The following is a 23093-nucleotide window of genomic DNA, read 5'->3' as shown; positions in this document are numbered from 1 at the left end:
CCTTCCTGTGGATTCACCACGATCCTAGTGGTGGTGGACCTTTTCACCAAGTTAGCCCATTTCATTCCCTGTGAAGGCCTTCCCACGGCCCAAGAGACTGCAGATTTATTCCTCCAACATGTTTTCAGACTACATGGATTGCCCAAGAGTTTGGTCACAGACCGTGGATCCCAATTCACCTCTCGTTTCTGGAAGGCACTACAAAAACTATTGGGCATAGACTCTCGTTTATCTTCAGCTCATCATCCCCAAACGGATGGGCAAACGGAGCGCACCAATGCCACTTTGGAACAGTACCTTCGCTGTTATGTAAACTACCAACAGGACAATTGGGCTTCTCTGTTACCACTGTCGGAGTTTGCCTACAACAATGGAGTCCAGGCTTCTACAAAAGAAACGCCGTTCTTTGCAAACTACGGCTTCCATCCACGTTTCTTTCCCCCTGTCATTGAAACTTCAGAAGTTCCCGCAGCAGAAGATTGGCTGCAGGAACTCACAGCGGTGCAACAACTTTTGCTCCAGCAACTGGAACAAGCCAAGGAGGACTATAAACGTCACGCGGACAAACATCGCCAGCCGGGCCCCGAAATCAAGGTAGGAGATCGGGTTTTTCTGTCCACTCGCTTTTTGCCCTCCCATCGCCCTTGCCGGAAGTTAGATGCCCGTTTCATTGGCCCCTATCCAGTGGTGGCGCAATTAAACCCCGTGACTTTCAAACTCCAACTTCCGCGTTCAATGCGCATTCACCCAGTGTTTCACCGCTCCCTGCTCCTTCCGGCGGATGGTGTGCGGCCAGATGTAGACCGGCCGGCCCCCGTCCCTATTTTGGTGGATGGGGAGGACGAGTTCGAGGTTCAGGACATTTTGGATTCTCGCTTTCACCGCCGCCGCCTGCAATATCTCATTGACTGGGTGGGTTTTGGCCCTGAGGAACGCTCTTGGGAAGACACCTCCACAGTCCATGCTCCTGATCTAACCCGTCGCTTTCATCAGACCTATCCCGCCAAGCCACGACCTCGCGCCTCGGGGAGAGAGTCCCAGTTTGGGAGGGGGCTTGAGGAGGGGGATAGTGTGATGACCCATGGGCCTTGTAGTCCTGCTCATGACATTGTGATGCCTGATGAAGAAGAAAACTTGGGTTTTTTACCTTCCCAGTCAGAACTGGATTCTTCCCAGACAGATTCTTCCCAGCCAGATCTGGGAACCTTGCACCTGCAAGAGGGTTATGTTCCAGAAGTATGTCAAACAAACACTGAGGCTACATCTCCTGTGTTTTCTCGCCATGAGTTTTGTAAACAACAGAGAGGTTTGGAAGCGGCCTCGCGCAGGAGTGCTAGAATAATTGCTAAGAATTTAGCCAATTAAGCCTGCTTTCCATGAGAATCTTTAAGGAGTCAAACATCTGGTCTCAGAGATTAGCTTTCGTTTCTGGTTCCCAGAGAACTGCTCTCGGCGGGAAAGTTAGACTCTATATAGGTGTTTTACCCGCGGAGTAACTTTGCGGAGTCAATTCGTCAGCCTCCGGAGCGAGTTGTGTCTGGACAGCGCGCTCCGATCCAAGCCTCGTTCCTGTTCAAGCCTTGTTCTTGTTTTCAAGCCTTCGCTCCTGTTTCCCAGCCTTGTTTACCTACGGACCTTGCCTCGCCTTTCAGGACTAAACCTTGCCTTGTTTCACGGATTTTACCAAGTAATTCCACGGATCTTGTTCTTGTTCCTTGTTACCTTGTGCCACGATTCAAGCCTTGTTTTCAAGTATCAAGTTAATTCCTAGCCTTGCTCAAGTTCATGGACTAAAGGACCTTGTCATCTCCCCTCACTTTGCCTGGCAAAGTGAGTGTTTCGGTTATTGGATTACAACTTTGGACCTTAATATTTCATATTGGACATTGTTTCTTTGGACTAATTTTGACCTTTCCTGAAAGGTCTGCTTCTGGACTAACTTTTACATTTACTTTTATTAACTTTATATATTTCCTTAATAAAGATATTAGATAGAATCTGGCCTCTGCGTATGGTTATTGGTGCTCTGTAGCCTGGGTCGTGACAAAAACAGTAATTTGAGTAGACAAATAGGTCCCACCTTTAATGGGGAGGAAAAAGGTGCCCCTGAAAAACATGCCGGCAGTCCAATCAGGAAGCATCTATGAATGACAAAGCTCCTCGGCATGGAAGAATGGAGCAACAGCACCTCCCCATAGCCAAGTTGAGCACAGCCTCTGGATGCCGGAGATGGAAAAAAGAGAGAACCCTGCCTCTGTTTATGTACCGTTCTGTCTTTGTCAATTGTATAACGGCATGGAATGTTTGCCATATATGTACCTGTAATCTGCTCTGAGTCCCCTCGGGGAGACAGAGCGGAATATAAATAAAGTATATTATTATTATTATTGACACAAAGACATAGTATGACACAGCAAACGAGATGTATATGCTGGATTTCGTATTACAAAATTACAAGTTGAACACTTCCCAAGTGTTTAGGACTGTGTGTTGTATTTTCGGATGATGCGTGCAGATCCCAGTAAAGTGGCCTTTTGCAGTTGACAGATCGTAATTTTGTCAATGTTTATTGTTTCCAAATGCCAGCTGAGATCTTTTGGCAGTGTGCCGATTACCACTGGGACCACCTGTACTGGTTTATGCCAGAGCCTTTGTAGTTCAATTTTGTCACCTGGTATGGTGACATCAATAATCCAAACTTTTTTCTTTTCCACAACCGTGAGGTCTGGTGTGTTGTGTTCCAAAACTTTGTCAGTCTGGATTCGGAAGTCCCACAGTATTTTTGCATATTCATTTTCCATTATCTTTGCAGGTATTATTAGTCATACATTATTAGCCACAGACAACTATGACAGGGGCACCATATGTCAGGAATGGCTAGCACAGGACAGCAATGTCAACAACAACAGCCTAATTCCTTAAATCCCAAAGCAGGCTATGGAAACTATCAAAAGTAATGGGTGTTGCTTCCTCGCACTGTGTGGATGTGGCTCATGGCAGTTCTATTCCAACCTCAAGCCTGTTTTTAATTTATTTACTGCAGAACTGCATTGCATTACTGCCCTTAATTATTTGGATGTAAAAGGTCATGTGAGAATCATTTTAAAAACCCTTAAGAGCAATAAAAAGCTTATTAATGCTCTATCTCCATGAGCGGAATTTTTTTTCCTCTCTCTGCTGCTTCCTGGGGAGTGTCCCAATGAATACACAGTGTTCCAAGCTCAATCTTTAGACGGCCTGAACTCTGAATCATACTCACCATGCCTTAGTTTAGAGACCCACGACATGGCTACATACATTGCATCTTGAACAAAAAAGTGTATTGTTTGGGCAATTGCTTTAGAAAATATTTCTGCCTAGATATCTCTTACGTATCATCTTTTAAACATAGGTAAAGAACTCTTGACTACATTTTCCACAGAAACATAAAGCACAAAAGCCCTAGACTTGTTTGTTTTTTTAAAAAAAATGCATTAACAGATCATTTGTGGTGGGGCTCTTTTCTTTAACAGAACTGAGATCTTCTACACAGGTCTCCAGAATAGCAAACCAAGATTGTAGCATTCAACCTTCTGCTCCAGCAGTGGCAGATGGTGTTTTCCATGCCAACAGGATACTGATTCCATTTTGAGTTTTAGTCTCAATTTTGAAGCAGATGTCCAGGATACTGAACCCTGTCCCTTTATTGGTCCTGTGCCTTTAAAGTTCAGACAAAACTCAGAAAAGAGTCCATCAGCAGATGGATTTATATGCTGAAACATGTTTATCTGACCTCCATGCTGCCCAGTTACTTATTGAAATTGGATTTCCCAAACTTCAGAAAAAAGTTCTAAGAACTATGCAACCCTAGCCCCATTACAGATTTTCCTTCTAAGCCAATTGAAACTCTGCTTCTGCAAGCATAAAAGATGTTCGTCAACCAAAGCAATAGATGAAGTAAGTTTAACATTCTATTTTTAATTCCTCTTTTGAATTACTAAGGCCTTGGAAATGCTTCTGCACGAAGTCTTCAGAGGATTTCAGTTGCAAAATCTGTCTGTGGGCATCCATAATGGCTTTTGACCTTTTTTCCAATAGTGCTCAGGCCAAGAACAGTGTTCTCTGTTTGAACGATGGAGGAGGAAAGGTCTACTGGGAACTTTGATATTGAACCTGATTCTACAGAGTCATGGAAGGAATTACAGTAGAATCTCACTTATCCCGCATGAACGGGCCGGCAGAATGTTGGATAATGTTAGATAATAAGGAGGGATTAAGGAAAAGCCTATTAAACATCAAATTACGTTATGATTTTACAAATTAAGCACCAAAACATCATGTTTTACAACAAATGAACAGAAAAAGCAATTCAATCCATGGTAACGTTATGTTATAATTACTGTATTTACAAATTTAGCACCAAAACATCGCAATGTATTGAAAACATTAACTACAATAATATTGGCTACTAAAAAATGTATTACAAATAAAGATAGAATTGCTGCCTAGAGAAACAGCTGTGGATCTGGGTGGGAGGCAGACTGCGTTGAATAATAAAGAACGTTGGATGAGCGAAGGTTGGATAAACGAGACTCTATTGTATGTTTCTAAGGGCCCTTCCACACAGCCATATAACCCAGAATATCAAGGCAGAAAATTCCACAATATCTGCTTTGAACTGGGTTATCTGAGTCTACACTACCATGTATTCAAAGAAGATAATGAGGGATTTTATTCAGCTGTGTGGAAGGGGCTAAAGTGAATAGAAGCCATACAAAGCTAGATAGGCATAAATGGAAATTTATTCCATGCTTTGCTTTGAGAGGAGGAGTTGCCCATAATCATTTGTGTAAAGTTAATGCTATCTCAATAGTCATCTGGAAGCGACAAATAAATGGGTCCTAGAACAAATCAAACATGAACTTAAGAACCAAAATAGCTAAACTGAGGTTAATTTGCTTTGGCCATATCATGAGAAGCAATGACTTACTTGAAAAGACTGCAATGCGGATAAAGTGGTAGGTAGTAGAAAAAGAGGAAGGCCATTTTACAAGTGGATAGACTCAATTCAGCAATCTACTGACTTAACAGCAGTTAAAAACAACAATGCATCTCAGTTATATCAATGGAAGAAAGCTACACACCCATGTGAATGCAACCTATGAGACTTATTTTTGTCTATCTCTTCCTTTGTTTCTTGTGCTACAATTGCCTTCATTTTCCTTATGTTCCTTCATCAAAGATGTTATATTCATGGCATGGGAGATACTAAGACAGTATGGCAAGTGTAAATGTGTACTGAATGAGTGTTTTCTTTTTTTAAATGGGAGGAGGGACACAAAACCCAGGTGCAGAAACATCCTTTTGCCTGGCATTCATTTGTAAAGAGTGTAATGAGCTTGAAGAACTATGCGGAACAAGAGTCGTGCAGGGAAAAGGCCTTTGCATTGTTGCCTTGTCATATGGAGCCAAAATGTCTGCCAAGACTCTGGCTTTGAACCCAGCAGAATGGAGATCTGGAAAAAAAATACATCCTTGTCCCGGTATTAATGTGTGCAGATGGCTCTTTCAAAGTAACATATTTTTCTGTGATATAAACATGCATCAATTAAAGACTTTATCTTCAAGAAAAATTCTGTGTCTGGCATTTAAATTGTACTTGATTATTTGGCTGCGGCCTTCCTTGGGAAGTCCAGCTCATTTTTGTGCAGCTGAGAATTGGGATAACATTTTTATTGCAAGTAACACAACTGCTAAAAATATCCTTGAGATAACTTTAAAGGCAGGCAGCTCTTTAGCCCCAGAGGATGTTTCACAGGTCCCAAGGCAAGTTTATAACATGGGTTTATAACAGGGGCCTTCAGAGAACGAATGCTTTAGTATCAGAGGTTGTAATCTGTGCAATTCTCTACCAGACTCTTGCCAGCAGCATGGAAGGAATGAGACATTTATTGTCCCTCTCCTCATCACCACCAAGGGGTGAGTTTATATTTTACTATGCAGCAGCAAGCAACCTCAGAGCTGGTCTCAATACCCTTTTTTATGAAAACTAAGAACTGTTGATCAGCCTCATACTCAAACTTCTTCTTTCTATGTCAGTGGTTCTCAACTTGTGGGTCCCCAGATGTTTTGGCCTTCAACTCCCAGAAATCCTAACAGCTGGTAAACTTGCTGGGATTTTTGGGAGTTGTAGGCCTAAACACCTGGGGACCCATAGGTTGAGAACCACTATTCTAAGCTATTTTCCCAATGATGGGTTAGCATTGTGACTGTCATTTCCACAGAGCTTTGATTTGGGCATCCTCAGGTCTCAGGTTGGCAGCATGCATGTCTTAGTTGATAGTGACCACCCATCTTTTCTTTGGCTATCCACATGGTTATTGTCCTGCAATCTCCAAATGTAGTGCTGTTTGTGCTATTGATGTTGGTTCTCTTCTCATAACATAGCCGTAACACCATAGTCTTGCTTTCTGCATTTTCTTGTTAATCATTTTTATTCCTAGTCTTTGATGGATGGCATCATTTGGCACACGGTCAAGAAGTGTCAGTCCAAGTGTCCATCTCAGCATTTCCATTTCCACTGTGTTCAGGGCTTGTTCATGTTTCTTTATTGCTGGCCAGCGCTCTGCACCGTAGACCTTCTACTGGATGACCAACTGTAGTGTGGATCGTAGCCTTGAATTGTTCAGGCATTTTTGAGTCACGCAGAATGCCAGTAGTTTGCTGCTATTTCAGCCAGGCTGCATTTATTTGTGACCAAACATCTGGCATTGTGTCGCCATCTATAAAGACCAATGACCCTAGTATTTAAATTGGATGGCCTTCTTTAATGCTTGTCCATTAATTAGAATTAATTTTTCTAGATACAGCCACATTCCAGATACTCTGTTTTGGGTATGTTCAGTTGAAGTCCATTTTCACTGAGTCTGTCACTCCATGTCTGCAGCTCTTGTTGGAGGCCTGCACGTTTTTGGTGACTGAGTGCTATGTTATCTGCATATAGGAGTGTCCAGGTATGCATAGTCTGCAAATCTGAGAGTGCTGATCCCTGATGTATGCCTACAATGATGTTGAAGAGTGGTGAAATCCTACAGGGCAGCAGACCATACTTGCTGTATAGTAGCTTTCTCCATGTGACATAGTTTTCTGCTACTCCATGTGACCGTAGTGCTCTCCAGATCATGTCACGGGGAACCCAATCAAATGCTTTTTCAAGATCAAGGAATGCAGAGTGCAGTGGTTTCTACTTTCCTCAATGTTTTTCCATGAGTAACCAGACAGCATGTATTGCATCTATTGTGCCACACCCCCTAACAAAGCCACACTGATTTGGTGTAACGGCCTTTTGTCTGGTATTCTTTCAAATATTTTATTGCATGACACAATAGGCATATTGGGCAGTATGTTGAACAGTTACAGATGTCTTCTTTGCCCTTCCAGATTGGTATGGTCATACTGGTAGTCCAGTCCTTGAGGGGTGATTTTTCTGTTATGATTTTGTTGAATAGTAATGCTAGAAAGGTAGCCCCCCTATACCCAAACTTGCCTCTTTTATCTCTTCTACAAGACTGAAGTTTTGACTAGAGCAGTGGTTCTCAACCTGTGGGTCTCCAGGTGTTTTGGTCTACAACTCCCAGAAATCCCAGCCAATTTACCAGCTGGGTTGTTGTATGTTTTTCGGGCTGTATGGCCATGTTCCAGAAGTATTCTCTCCTGACGTTTCACCCACATCTATGTAGCCTTCGACAACACAATTTACCAGCTGTTAGGATTTCTGGGAGTTGAAGGCCAAAACATCTGGTGACCTATAGATTGAGAACCACTGGACTAGAGGGAAGGAACTATTCCAAAGGCTGGGTGCGATCGTGAAGGGGTTGGAAGAAATAGAATATTTCTCTCTTGGCGCCAGAGTTGACAGAGTTGACCTCAGGACCATAAGATGCAAGACCACAGTGTAATATCAACTGGCTAAAAGACAACTGAGAAAACATCAGCCAGCTGAAGGTGTGCTAAATCCCAATTTTCTGCAATCTGTTTATGTATTTATATAAATATATGTATGATGCCCTATAATCAAGGATCTCAGTGTGCTGTACAATAAAATCATTTTTAATAATTAAAAACCATTTGCAAAAGCAACAGAAATTCTGAAAGTCTAAAAGATTATGAAATCTGACAAATTTAAACCAAACAGATTAAACTAATATAATGATTTAAAACCAAGGACCTGGGCAAATTTGGATTAAAGTAACCCAAAGGTGTGTTTTTACTTAGCACTAGAAAGATATCAGTGTTTGGTGTCAACTGCCTTTGCTTCTCTGTCTTTGTCTATGTCTCTATGTTCATATGGCATTGAATGTTTGCCATGTATGTGTACATTGTGATCTGCCCTGAGTCCCCTTCGGGGTGAGAAGGGCGGAATATAAATACTGTAAATAAATAAACTGGGCATCTGAAAAGATGGTATTCTATACCTAGGATGCATACTAGAGAAAATCATTTCTCCCATCATTGTGTATTGTTTCCATCGGTGGGACACGAAGAAGTCCCCATCCGGATGTCGGAAATGACAGAGTACTAACTTTGTCCTGGCCTTACTTTGTGGTGGTGCCTCCGGCCTGGAAAAAGTTTGGATATGGTATAACCCTGCCACCTCTTTGCCACCTTTTGACTTAGCCATCGAATTGCTCTATCCACCAATTTCTGAGATGACTTAGTGAACGAGGATTGTGTTAGAAGAAAGACATCGCTAGTAGCTAAAATGTTTTGCACCTAACCCTTATTCCCTGCAGCTGGGAATGTGTCTTTCCCTGGAGCATTTCAAGGTGGCTTGAGGAAAAATTCCAGACATCATGCTCTACAAGTGAATGCATTTTGAATTGGAGCATCGCAATAGGAAGCGTGCTTCTTTGAGGTACCTTCCTGTCAGAACTTCCTGATTTTGCTGTTGCCGCTGCCTGGTTCCACATCTGGAAGAGTACAGTTTGTGAAGTAGAACAGAAGGCACTGCCAATAGGCAGGAAAAACAAGAGGGTGGGAACCTCCATGAGTGCAAAGAAGCAGTTTATTGAAGCAAGGAAGGACTTCTAATGCTCCGTATTCTTCTTAAGAAAAAAAAAACTCAGAACTGCTCTTCATGAACAACTATGAAAGCTCCCTTATAAATACGAATTCACTACTATAAAAAACACTGTTGTATTCTAGATATAACCATTTCACAAAAATTAAATCTTGTAGGATCTTTTAGAATTTATATTGACTACCTGATTCCTGTAAATATATGCCCAATTATTTCCTTCACTCATTATTAATGAGATCCTCCCTCATACCCTATTATTATATTTATATAGAAAGGCTCTTTAAACATGCTTAAATTGATCTTAATGTGGTGTGTTGTTGTAAAGTCATTTCTTATCTATAACACCCTAAGGCTTTTCTTGACAGAACTGGCACAGAGGGGTTTGACTTTACCTTTCTCTGAGGCTGAGAGAGTATGATCTGCCCATGATCACCCAGTGAGTTTCGTGGCTGAATGAGGATTTGGATGGGGCTGCCAAGGTCCTAGTCCAACACTCAACCCACTACACTATGCCTGCTCTCCTTAATATGATACTGATGCTTATCTTCCCTATCGAACTGACTATTGGGCATTTTGTTCCTTGCGTCAAAAAGGTTGGCAGTCAAGTGTTTCCTGCTTTTCTCCCATAAAGTGCACATTAATGCACCATAGGATGGTGAAAAATGCTGGCCTAGTCCTTCAAATAAAAGTGTCTCCTGGACATCTACACTGCCCTATATGCCAGCTTCTGGTCCCAGATTATCTTCTTATCCCAGATTGTCTGGCAGTGTCTACTCATATAATCCAATTCAAAGCAGATAATCTGGGATCAGGTCCTGGGATATAGGGCAGTGTAGATCCAGCCTCAGATTCTAAAGCAGAGGTTCCCAAACTTATTTGGCCTACTGCCCCCTTTCCAGAAAAAATATTACTCAGTGCCCCCTGGAAAGGGGGCGTGGCTTAGAGGTGTGGGCGTGGCTCCTGCTTAAGAGGGCAGGGCTGAGCCTCTCCCCTAGCCCAAGATGCAGGGCTGAGAGGGGGAGGGGGAGGGGGCGGGGCCAGAAATGGGTGGCCAGGACTGGGATGGGCAGAGTCACGAGCTCTGAGGCAGGGCTGAGCTTCTATCCCTGTCCTGCGGCGCCTGCCAGGAAAAAGGGGGCGGGGCTAGAGGAGGGGGTGGGCCTCTTCCCAAGTGCCTGACAGGGCGGAACTTCTATACCCCATGTTCTAACAAGCGCCTCAGGGGAGGTATACAGAGGTTCAGCCCTGTCTGGTGCTCTTGAGAAGAGGCCCCACCCCCACCCCAGCCCCACCCTTTAGTCCTAAAAGGCCTCTCAGGAGAAATATAGAGGCTTAGCCCTGTCTCAGGCTCTTGGAAGGAGGCCCCACCCCCTTCCCTAGCTTCACCCTCTGTGTCCCAACAAGTGCTTTAGGAGAGGTATAGATTCTCAGCCCTGTCTCGAGCTCTTGGGAAGAAGCCACGCCCACTCCTCTAGCTCCGCCCCCTGTGTCCTAACAGGCACCTCAGGTGCTCAGCCCTGTCTCCGGCACTTGGGAAGAGGCCCTGCTTCTTCCTTGGCCCCGCCCCCATGTCCTAATAGGTGCCATCATTGCCCCCCTGGATCGCTGCAGCGCCCACCAGGGGGTGGTAGCCCCCACTTTGGGAATCATTGTTCTAAAGCTTAGAATGAAGATGGGAAACATGTGGCTCTCCAGGTAGTGTTGAACTGCACCTCTCAACTTCCCTTATTACCTATATTAGTTAGGATTTATGGCAGCTGTGGTCCAAGAACATCTGGGGAGGTGTTCTCTTAGATTAAAGATACTGCTTCAAGTTGTTATCAAAAGGAGTGCTCAGACCAAATTTTGATATAAGAAAGATTAGTTGATACAAGGAACAATAGAATGGGGGAAGACAACAGAGTTCTAGTCCCTCCTCAAAGCGAGACTGGAGGCCTAAGCCTGCTCTGAAATTGTTTGTCAAAATTGGACTACCAGGACTCCTATGTAGCTGAGTTTCTTCAGGAATTTTCAATCACAAAGATACTAAGGTTACAACTGCACTGACCATTTAATGAATTTTGAAATTAGTTTAAAACTGTGGTGGCCCAACAGTAAACAGTCACAAAAGCATACAAAAGAAATTGTTTATTATGCACCAGTACTCTATGGTTTGTGTAATTACCATGCAGGGCTCAAACCGGTTCCAGGATTCACCATGTAATTATCTGCACAGCAAAACTACTTTCTTCAATACCAGTTTCAAGAAATGGTCAGTGTAGATGCGGTCTGAATCACCAACCTCTAAGATGGCTTTTGTGGATAAACTCTCTCATGTATAATAAAGGCTGCCTGAAATTTATCCTATCCACATTTACATGGTAGTAAGCTTTACAGGAGCCTCTGGTGGCTCAGTGTGTTAAAGCACTAAGCTGCTGAACTTGCAGACCTAAAAGTCCCAGGTTCAAATCCCGGGAGCAGAGTGAGCGCCCGCTGTTAAGCTCCAGCTTCTGCCAACCTAGCAGTTCGAAAAGGTGCAATTCAAATCCGGGTAGCAGGGTGAGCTCCCGTTGTTAGCTCCAGCTTCTGCCAACCTAGCAGTTCAAAAACATGCAAATGTGAGTACATCAATAGGCACCACTCCGGCGGGAAGGTAACGGCATTCCATGCAGTCATGCCGGCCACATGACCTTGGAGGTGTCTATGGACAACGCCGGCTCTTCGGCTTAGAAATGGAGATGAGCACCAACACCTAGGGTTGGTCACGACTGGACTTTACGTCAGGGGAAACCTTTGCCTTTACCTCTTTAAGCTTTACAGAGCACACGAAGATGGCATCTAGATGCACATTGTGCTTTGTAAGAATCTTCATATTAAAAGACGTTTGAATGACAATGGATAGAGAAATTAATTTTCCCTTCCTCCACTAGTACAGTAGAGTCTCACTTATCCAACATTCGCTTATCCAACGTTCTGAATTATCCAACACAGTCTGCCTCCTGCACAGCTGTTTCTCTTGGCAGCAAGGACTGGACTTTTTACGGATTTAATTTCCGACAATGTTGTTACTGTAAGTTCATGTTATGCAATTCTATCTTTACTTGTAGTCAATTTGTTAGTAGCCAATGTTTTTGTAGTCCATGTTTTCAATACATTGCAATGTTTTGGTGCTAAATTTGTAAATACAGTAATTACTGCATAACATTATCATTTATTGAACTGATTTTTCTGTTGAATTGTTGTAAACCATGATGTTTTGGTGTTTAATTTGTAAAATCATAACATAATTTGACGTTTAATAGGTGTTTATTTAATCCCCCCTTATTAGCCAACATTTTCGCTTATCCAACATTCTGCCTGCCCGTTTACGTTGGATAAGTGAGTCTCTACTGTACCTGCAAGTAAGAAAAATAACAATCTGTCTATGTTCAGAGCAGAGTCACCTTAAAAACAGTTCTGGCCTGATGCAGTTCATTCAGGGTCACTCATTTTACTTAGATAGTATAGAAAGTAGAAAAAGCCACAGGCAGGGGAGAGTAACGTCCATCCCGCCACTACAAAATATAGAGGAGGGGAGGCAGAGCATGGTATGGCCCAATGAACAGAATAGAAGATACGCTGTCAGCATACCAAGCTATTATGATCAAGCCCGTGCTGAATAGGCAGTGGTGACAGCAGCAACTGTGTATCCAATGCTGCAGAATGAAAACACGCTGTGGACGTCACAGCAGAAACATCTCTTGCAAATGTTAGCTTTCCTGTTACTAGCAGGGATGATTCTGGAAAAAAAGTGGGGTGATATAACTGTCTATGGGTAGTGTTATCTAACTGCTGTGTTGCTTATTATCATCATTGTTCATTCATTCTGGAGAGATAATAGTGGTTTTCGGTAACAGCTTTTTCCAGCTTAATGAACAAAAATGTACAGACAGGTTTGCTAGTCTCAAATTCTCTCTCTGGAGTAACTGCTTACAAAGAAACAGGATCCAGGTTTTCAAATTCACCATCTTGCTCTCCTATTCTTGGTTTCCCATCTCTACATCTCCTGAAAGAGCTAATCCAAGATATGTTGCTGCCAAAAAGAAAGATAAGATGGTTTGCCCTTCCTTCAGTTCTGCATACAGATGCTAGCCGAACCAATGACTGAATCTTGCTTTAGCATTGTCCAGGGCACAGCATCTTCCAGACAAGGTTGACCATAGACTTGCGTTGGAGAATCTAGAGAAGTAATTCTCAACCTGTGGGCTGCATGAACGAAAATCCAGTCCGCAAATCTCCTTCCTCTTTATTTTATTTATTTTTCATTTATTCTCCTTCCCACAGAGCTGACCATTGCATTGGATAGACCACATCAGTTCTAGATTTTTAAATATGGTTTTCTGTGGACGAGCAGATGGCAACTGCTGGATGGCATATGTTCTGTATCAAAAACTAGAGCTGTTATGGTCTATCCATTGCAATTTTCTGAATCAGCACCCCCCAAATAATCAAACTGAATCTAAAGTTGACCAAAAACAGATTCATAACCCTTTTGGTACTAATGTTGGAGAGTGGGCCCTGGTCAAGTGGGCCCTGGTAAAAGTGGGTCCTGATCAAAAAAAAGGTTGGGAACCACTGATCTAGCAATTACCAGGGGCGTTGTCTTGGGTTAAAAATAGTGAGTTTTTATTGTGTTTTTTCAACTTTTGAGGGGGTCCTGCACCCCTTACTCCAGCAAATGCAGAGTGGTGACTGTATTCTAAAAAATAAGAGCTTGTTTATTTTGTATTTTTTATCTGGGTTTACAAATTAGACATGGGAGACTGTAATCAGAAGTTTTTGTGGTGGCTGCTTGTTCTATGACTGCAGTCCAAAAAAGTTCCTTTTCTAAGTGCTGGAGATACGGGATCAGCCCTGCAAAGTTTGTCTCTGCTAAGAGAGTTAGACATCATTATCATCACATGGAATGTCATTTTGAGAATAGTTTAGAAGCCAAAGAGCTTTGACTGGATATCCTATTTTTAACATAATGACTTATACAGAGTTCCAAGATAGCATCTGCTTGTTAGAAAACTGGGCCTTGTGTCAAGTTCAAAGCCAGGCATTCTTTAATCATGCATGCTGGAGTAATTATACTGTCTTTGTTTCATGCTATTTTCCATATTATTGTTCACTGAATCGTGTAAAGCAGATTTGAAAGTTGCTACTCTATGGTAGAAGTGCATCTACACTGCAGAATTAATGCAGTTTGACACCACTTTAACTACCATGGCTGAATACTATGCAGAGGCGGTCCAACCATAAGGCGAAATAGGCATTTGCCTGTGGCGCCATCGTCCCGGGGGCACCATCGTCCTGGGAGGAGGGCACCACTCTCCACCTCCTTCTCTTTCGGGCCTTCCAGCGGCCGCACTGGGCCTTCCGGCCAGCGCAGACCCACCTTCGCACCACGCAAGCCCACCTTTGGGGCCTTCAGAGATTGTGAGGTCTGTAGGAACTTGGAAGCTAGGTATGTGGGGTTTATATATCTGTAGAAGGTCCAGGGTGGGAGAAAGAACTTTTCTTTGAAGCAGGTGTGAATGTTGTAATTAATCACCTTGATTAGCATTTAATGGCCCTGTGGCTTCAAGGCCTGGCTTCTTCTTGCCTGGGAGAATCTTTTTTTGGGAGGAGTTAGCTGTCCCTGATTGTTTACTGTCTGGATTTCTTCTGTTTTCAGAGTGTTGTTCTTTATTTATTGTCCTGATTTTAGAGGGTTTTTTTTAATACTGAGGGCTATCTGGGTTATCTAAGTCCACACTGCCCTATATCCCTGTTCAATGTTTAGTGCTAAATTTGCAAATATAGTAATTCCTACATAACATTACCATGTATTGAACTGCTTTTTCTATTGATTTGTTGTAAAACATGATGTTTTGGTGCTTAATTTTTAAAATCATAATGTAATTTGATGTTTTATAGGCTTTTCCTTTATACTTCCTTATTATCCAACATTTTCGCTTATCCAACGCTTTTATTTTTCAGTGATTGGTTTGGGGGGGGCGCCAAAATTCTGTTCGCCTACACTTGAAAAATACCTAGGGCCGGCTCTGATACTAAGGAATCCTGGGAGTTGTACTTTAGTGAGGCAATAGCAGACTAAGAACCTTATAAAACTACAACTCCCAGGATTCCATAGCATTGACCCATGACAGTCAAAGTGGTGTCAAGCTACATTAATTCTACAATGTTCCATATTCGTGATGCTGCTTCAAAGAAGGCCCTGACACATGAACCCACTAGCTCAGCCTCAGAATAAATCCATTGGTTACTTTTATTTACTTTTGACAAATATTTGAATAATCAAAGCCATTGGGTGTTGATACCAAGTCACTCTGCTCCTCTCCACCTTGTTATCACCTCAACACTGGTCACAGAACTTGAAGGAACAGCACAAAGCACAGCAGGAACAGCACTTGAGCCATACATATTGTGTTCCTCTTTTACTCTCCAGAAAACTTTTTTTTACTATCTGGAATAACTAGAAATATAAGTAAAAAGTCACAGTCACATTGCAAAAAGAAGGCAATCATAAAGTAGATACACCATTGTCATTAGGAAAATGAATTTATTACATGTACTGCATAAACCCATATATAAGCCTAGAAATTTTCATCAAAAATCAACCCAAAATACCATGGCCAACTTATCCATGAATCAATGTGAATACTGTAAAGTAAAGGTAAAGGTTTCCCTTGGCATTAAGTCTAGTCGTGTCTAACTCTGTGGGGTTGGTGCTCATCTCAATTTCTAAGCCAAAGAGCCAGTGATGTCCATAGGCACCTCCAAGGTCACGTTGCCAGCATGACTGCATGGAGTGCAATTACCTTCCCGACGGAGTGGTACCTATTGATCTACTCATATTTGCATGTTTTTGAACTGCTAGGTTGGCAGAAGCTGGGGCTAACAGCAGGAGCTCACCCTGCTACCTGGATTTGAACTTCCAACCTTTCAGTCAGCAAGTTCAACAGCTCTGCAGTTTAACCCACTGCACCACCGGGGGCTCATAAATATTGTACCATAACTCATATTTTTTTTAAAAGTAACAGTCCCTTTCTTTAAGTAGAGTAGAGATGGGAGCTTAAACCATCCTGGAAGATCCTGAAAGAAGCTCTGGCTCCTTCTGTTTTCTGTGCTACAACATCATGTCTGTACTTTTTGAATACAGTAGAGTCTCACTTATCCAAGCTAAACGGGCCGGCAGAAGCTTGGATAAGCGAATAACTTGGATAATAAGGAGGGATTAAGGAAAAGCCTATTAAACATCAAATTAGGTTATGATTTTACAAATTAAGCACCAAAACATCATGTTCTACAACAAATTTGACAGAAAAAGTAGTTCAATACACAGTAATGTTATATTGTAATTACTGTATTTATGAATTTAGCACCAAAATATCATGATATATTGAAAACATTGACTACAAAAATGGCTTGGATAATCCAGAGGCTTGGATAAGCGAGGCTTGGATAAGTGAGACTCTACTGTACCTGGTGTCCAGGGTTTGGCCCGCAATTGGCATTGGTGGTGCTTTCTCCTCTCCATTGAATGACCCTCAATTTATCAATGAATCATATCAAAATCCATAATGTTGGAAGCAAAACCTACCCTCAGCTTAGACATGAGATTCAATTATACATGATTATATATGTTAATTATTATATTATTCATTTATACCCTGCCTTTTTCCCAGTAACAGGACTTAAGGCATGTTACAGATCACAAAAACCAGTGTGGTGTGATGGTTTGAGCATTGGACAGGGACTCTAGAGAACAAAGGTTTGGATCCCTACTAAGCTATAGAAACCCACTGGATAACTTTGAGCAAAGCACACTCTCTTGATGTCAAAGGATGACAATGGAAACCCTCTGTGCACAATTTTTGCTGTGATTGGTTTGTATTAGGATCACCGGAAGTTAGGCACAACTCGAGGATAAACTCCCATGACAATAATGGATTGAAAAACATACCAAAATGTCACTCTGTGTTTGTGAAAGAGAGAGACCCTCTTTTATGGCCAGAGAAAGAAGAAGCAGGAGAAAGTTGTCCTTCTGTGAACTTCCTTTGACGTCGTTGATGACAAGTCTATGATCTCTCCAAGCTGCATATCTAAACTGTTTATGACAAAATGCAGCTCAAAGAAGAATGCTTTCAACACATACATGAATAGTGCTAACAATGATATACTGTATATTGTAATTTATGACACAAAAGGGTTGCCTGTTCTGAGTGTTTATGCTAAACACCAAATGATGCAAATCTTTTGCTTGAAAATTTTTCTATGTTTCAGCAAAGCAGGCTTGTTAGTTCCATCTCCCCCAGAAAGCTCTGCATCAAGCTCCATGGAGTCAGGCATGTGAGCAAAGTGTTGCCTTATTTTCCAAAATGTTGTTTTAAACAGGGATTATTATTATTTTTTTTGCAAAATGTTTAATTTAGATGACTCACAGTTCCTCTTCCAGGAGGGATCCCCATTTTTTTGGAAACTAGACAAGGCACACATTATCTATTTGTGTTTGGATCAGATGCAGGAAGAGATCATCAGCTTCATTTCATTCACTCGGGTCCTCCCAAACTCCAATTTTGAGTACAGTTTTACAAAGTAACATTTGGGCTGTGTACAGAATAATAAGGTTATTATTCCTGTGGAAAAAATGATCTGTTGATTGAGCACATGATATTCTTATTCAAGGAAGTCCCAGAAATAAAACCAGGCTTGTACTGACATGAAATCGGTCAAATACTTTTAAAAGCTCTGAGTGTGCTCCTATTTTTTGCTTCAAGATATACAAAGAAGAAGCGAGAATCCACAAAACTGCTAGCAAAAAGACTAGAATGAATGAGTTATGCACAAACATGGAACATTAAACCTGAAAAGTCATAGCCTCGTATCCGCTAAGCTGCAGGATAAAGAGAATGGCTGGGCTACATTTAAAGATACTGCATAATGAACGATATGTTGAGAACACCAGTACCTAAAACCAGAAATGAGGCCCAGATTCCTGTACTGGCTGGATTACCCTTAAGATCCCTTCCAACCAAAGAATTTTTAACTAACAGTTGCATATCCAAATGCTTTTGAATATCCAGTGAAAACAAATGGACATATAAAATTTAATCAGCAAGCCAGGTTGAAATATTTATAAGGATGTCATAAGGAAGAGGGAGCAGACTTGTTTTCTACTACCCTGGAGACTAAGACACAGAACAATGGGTTCAAATTAAATGAAAGGAGAATCCACTTGAATTCCTGACTGTAAAAGCTGTTCAGTAGTGGAACTCTCTGCCTCGGAGTGTGGTGGAGGCTCCTTCTTTGGAGGCTTTTAAACAGAGGCGGGATGACCATCTGTCAAAGGTGCTTTGTTTGTGCTTTTCCTGCATGGCAAGGAATTGAACTTGTGGTCTCTTCCAACTCTTTGATTCATTATTTCCACTGATATTTTGAACTTTTCTGCAAGTTACTGCAAACCAAAAATCAAATTTGCAATTTTATATACAATTACATTCATTCATAACTTTATTACAGTCCATGGACCCAGAGCTGTTAAGTGAATAGCATACAAAGGTTACTTTACTTTGAAAGATCCTTCCATTTCAGTAGAGCTACTCCCATGTTAGCATACATTGGATTGCAATCTTAAAATACCTCTGAATGCACTGGAATATCTGCAGTCATGTGTGCCTGATGGCATTGCCTCCTTAGTAAAAATTATGTCCCTCAACTGAAATATTTTAGTCCCTAAATTTCTAGCATCGCAATAATACTGAAAAGTTTGATGTTACTGTTTGTTGTTTGCTGTTTTATCTGGGCTTGGCCCCATGTAAGCCGCCCCAAGTCCCTTCAGGGAGATGGAGGTGGGGTATAAAATAAAGTATTATATTATTATTATTTTATTATGACACAGCAAACAAGATAGATATGCTGGATTTCATATCACAAAATCACACTTCCCAAGTGTCTAGGACTGTGTGATGTATTTTCGGATGATGCGCGCAGATCCCAGCAGGGTGGTCTTTTGCTGTTGGCAGATCGTAATTTTGTCAATGTCTATTGTTTCCAAATGCTGGCTGAGATCTTTTGGCATGGCACCCAGTGTGCCGATCACCACTGGGACCACCTGCACTGGTTTCTGCCAGAGTCTTTGAAGTTCGATCTTGAGGTCCTGATAGCGGTTGAGTTTTTCCTGTTGTTTTTCGTCAATGCGACTGTCAACTGGGATGGCAACATAAATGATCCAAACCTTTTTCTTTTCCACAATTGTGATGTCTGGTGAGTTGTGTTCCAGAATTTTGTCAGTCTGGATTCGGAAGTCCCACAGTATCTTTGCATGTTCATTATCCAATACTTTTGCAAGTTTGTGATCCCACCAGTTCTTTGCTGCTGGAAGGTGGTACTTGAGGCATAAGTTCCAATGAATCATTTGGGCCACATAGTTGTGCCTCTGTTTGTAGTCTGTCTGTGCAATTTTCTTACAGCAAAGTATTGCTTGGTCATTTAGAAATACAGCCCCTGGTGGTGAAGGGGTCAAACCCTTGTGCTGGCAGGACTGATGACTTGAAAGTTGGGTTGCTGACCTGAAGGTCGCTGGTTTGAATCCAATCAGGGGAGAGCGCGGATGAGCTCCCTCTATCAGCTCCAGCTCCATGCAGGGACATGAGAGAAGCCTCCCACATCAAAATATCCGGGTGTCCCCTGGGCAATGTCCTTGCAGATGGCCAATTCTCTCACACCAAAAGCGACTTGCAGTTTCTCAAGTCACTTCTGACATGGAAAAAAAATAGAAATACAATTTAGCATGCAGGGAAAAGGGGCGGGCAAAGATACCAACAACATGGCAATACAGCAAATATAAGTGTTTTAGAAGAGATCCGTTTTCAATGTCTCATTTTTGGAATGTTAGAAATTTGGGAATTGAAGGAAAATTTCTTGGTGAGGGCTGAATTCTTACCTCAAGGAACAAAGTCCTCATCCTACCAACTAGTTTCTACTCCACTGTTGGCACCTCAGCTTGCAGTCTAGTTTCTGCAGTCCATGTGTAGCATATAGCAATAGCATGGATACCATTGGATGGGGTCTATGGCTCTGGAAAGGCAGATGATAGAGTTTACTTATCACTGCTCGCTCTACAGCTAGTCCCTTCCCTTCTTTCTCACATGATCTTCCCTTCCATATCAACTCATGAAGCAAATGACTACTATATAGTCCTCTAGCTTCTCAGGACCAGGCTGATTGAATCCAACACAGCTTCTCCATGTTATATTGCAGCCCTAGAACACTGATGTGTACGTTAAATTATGCAGCATACATTTTATGACCATGGATCAACAAAATTATCTGTTGCATATTTTAAAATTTATCTCAAATGTCCTCTCCACGCCCCTCTCCTGTCCCGGGACAAAGAGAGGAGGAAACAAGGATGGCCTCTAACTCAGGGTGCATGTACATTGTAAAATTTGACCTCACTTTAACTGCCATTGCTCAATGCAATGGAACCCTGGGATTTGTAATTTGGTGAGACACCAAAACTCTTTGGCCAAGAAGGCTAATGATCTTGTAAAAATCCCATCATTCTATAGCATTGAGCTATGGCAGTTAAAGTGGTTCTTCTACAGTATAGAGGCATGCTCAATTTCATGATATTCATATTTAGTAGTTCTACTTTCTCAGCATCAGTCTTTCACAGCTATTTTCTATTCAGCTTTCCAATTCTCAAGTTACCTGCCTGAAATGTATTTGTTTCTGCCCATCCTGCCAAAAGTACACTTCCTATCCCTTTCTGTATTTTGGAAAAGATTTGTCACCACTCTATTAAATGTTTATATTCTTGTTTGTCAGTGTTCTAAGAGCTAATATTTTCTCTTCAAACTTGAAACGTTTCTGAATATTACTGACCCAATCAGTAATTGTCAATTTTCCACCTCTTGCACAAAAATAAGGATCTTCCCCTTATACTTACATTTGTTTCTCAGTATGGCAAATCGAATATGCAAACCTGCAACCCTCCTGTTGTATACAGGAGTAAAGTACCACAAGACATCTTATTGTGTCAAATGATGTTTCTGAATGTCTAATTTGGATTTCATTTACAAGCAATACGGACAGAAGAGTGAAACAAAACAAGTGATTTGTCAGAACCTTTTGCTTAATATCAAGAGAAGCCAGCATAAATTAAGATTGTGTGTTATATTTCATATCTATTTTTAAATTTTGATCTGAGGATGCAGGTCTGATATATAAGCCTTTGTACTATAGATGTAAATATATAGCACTCTTGTTTTCAGTCAATAATAGGGAAAAAATCTTCTTTTATTTCATTTCTTATTCCTGTGGTAAGGGATTAAGAAGCTCAAATACTGATACTAGTTAAGTGTCTTTCAAGTAATTTGTAAGTATTTCCTCCACTTCATTTGTCATGACAATGGAAGAAATTAACAACACAAACCAAGATACAGTGGGTCTTCCACTTTCCTCTAGGTTAGAGGTGAAGTAATCTTGTGAAATTGGGGGAAAGACAAATTAAAGACCTGCTATTTTTTCCTGAGAGAACACTCTAGATTCATAGAAACCTCCATGGAATCATCTCGGAGGGCCTAGAAATTCCTGTTTTCTCTAGGAACCTCTAGGTCCTCCAGAATAATGCCATGGTCAACTTCCAGCAGAAGCTGATCATAGAGTCGCCCTGGCAGACCTAAAAAAAACCCTAGAGAAAACATATTAATTCAATCTGCAAATGATCAAATCCACAAAAATTAAACCTGCATATATGAAGGGCCAACTGGATAGCTATTCAGAAGAAAATCGTATTAAGTTCAATGTAGCATTTTCACAAGGAAATCAATTACAATGAAAGCCTTTATGGCAGAGATGTGGAACATGGAGTCCTTCAGATGTTGTTGAACTCCAGTTGCCAGAATCCTTCACCAATGGCTAGTTTAAGGCTGATTGGAATTTACAATCCAACTACATCTAAATGAGCATATATTTCTCATCCCTGCATATATACTAATGAAATTTATATAGCAAGACATTTTCTGACAGCCAGGAATGCATTTTAGACCAAAAAGGAGAAGAAAATGTTCCAAAAAAAAACTAGAAAGGACTCCATCACATATTCGAGCACCACAAGCATACTCTTTAAATTGTGATGGATTTACACAGTTCAGAAGGAGATCAACATATGACATCACTGTTTGATTCTTATTTTTGACTCACGGGTTCCTCTTTATATGGTCACAGCAGGTAGCTTCTCTGTGATGTCTGTGGCTAAAACAAACCTATAACTCAATCAACAGCAAATGCGTTGCATTTTCCAGGGCATCAGAGGATGGGCATGTACCAATCCCCGTTTGCCATGTCCTGGAACAGCTTCTTTCCATGCTGGTTTAGTACAACAGCAGCTCCTTTAAAAAAAATTCAGCTTCTGTTTTTCAAGAACATCTTTGGCCAAGTCTGGAAAAAGCTTAATTTCTCAAACTCTGTTGAAGGCACACCCACCACCAGGTTCTCCTTCTGTGTCATAGCCCAGCAAAGTTCATCTTCCATTTTATATTGTGACTTATCTTTTAATAGTATAGCTTCTGGCATTGAATATAATCCCTTGCTCTGGTGGGCTACTTAGAGCATATCTGCTTTGAATCTGTATGAACATTTTTTTTCTGCTCATAATGAAACAAAAATGTGTAATGGATGGATCTTGCCCATCAAGCCAACCTACATCCTCAAAGTAGTAGAACTGAGGGTGGATCTACATTGCCCTATATCCCAGGATGTCATACCCCAGCCACCTTTGGCTTCTGAACCTGATCCAGAAATAAACTATGACCAGGAGGACGCTTATTCTGACTTTTTACCTAGTCCACAGAGCAGTTTCTAATTACAGCTGCCGGCTGTTGATAGCTCAGATGATTCCTTAATTGGGAGAGAAAGTGAAAATATTACTCCCATGGCTGAATCAGATGTTCTTAGTTCCCCAGAGAATGTGTCCTTCAACAGAAGGGAGTTTCTGCATCGCCAGAGATCTGAGAAACAAGAACTC

Source organism: Anolis carolinensis, chromosome 5 (assembly GCF_035594765.1).
Source record: "Anolis carolinensis isolate JA03-04 chromosome 5, rAnoCar3.1.pri, whole genome shotgun sequence".
NCBI classification, from domain to species: Eukaryota; Metazoa; Chordata; class Lepidosauria; order Squamata; family Dactyloidae; genus Anolis; species Anolis carolinensis.
Note: the sequence above shows the minus strand (reverse complement) of the source record.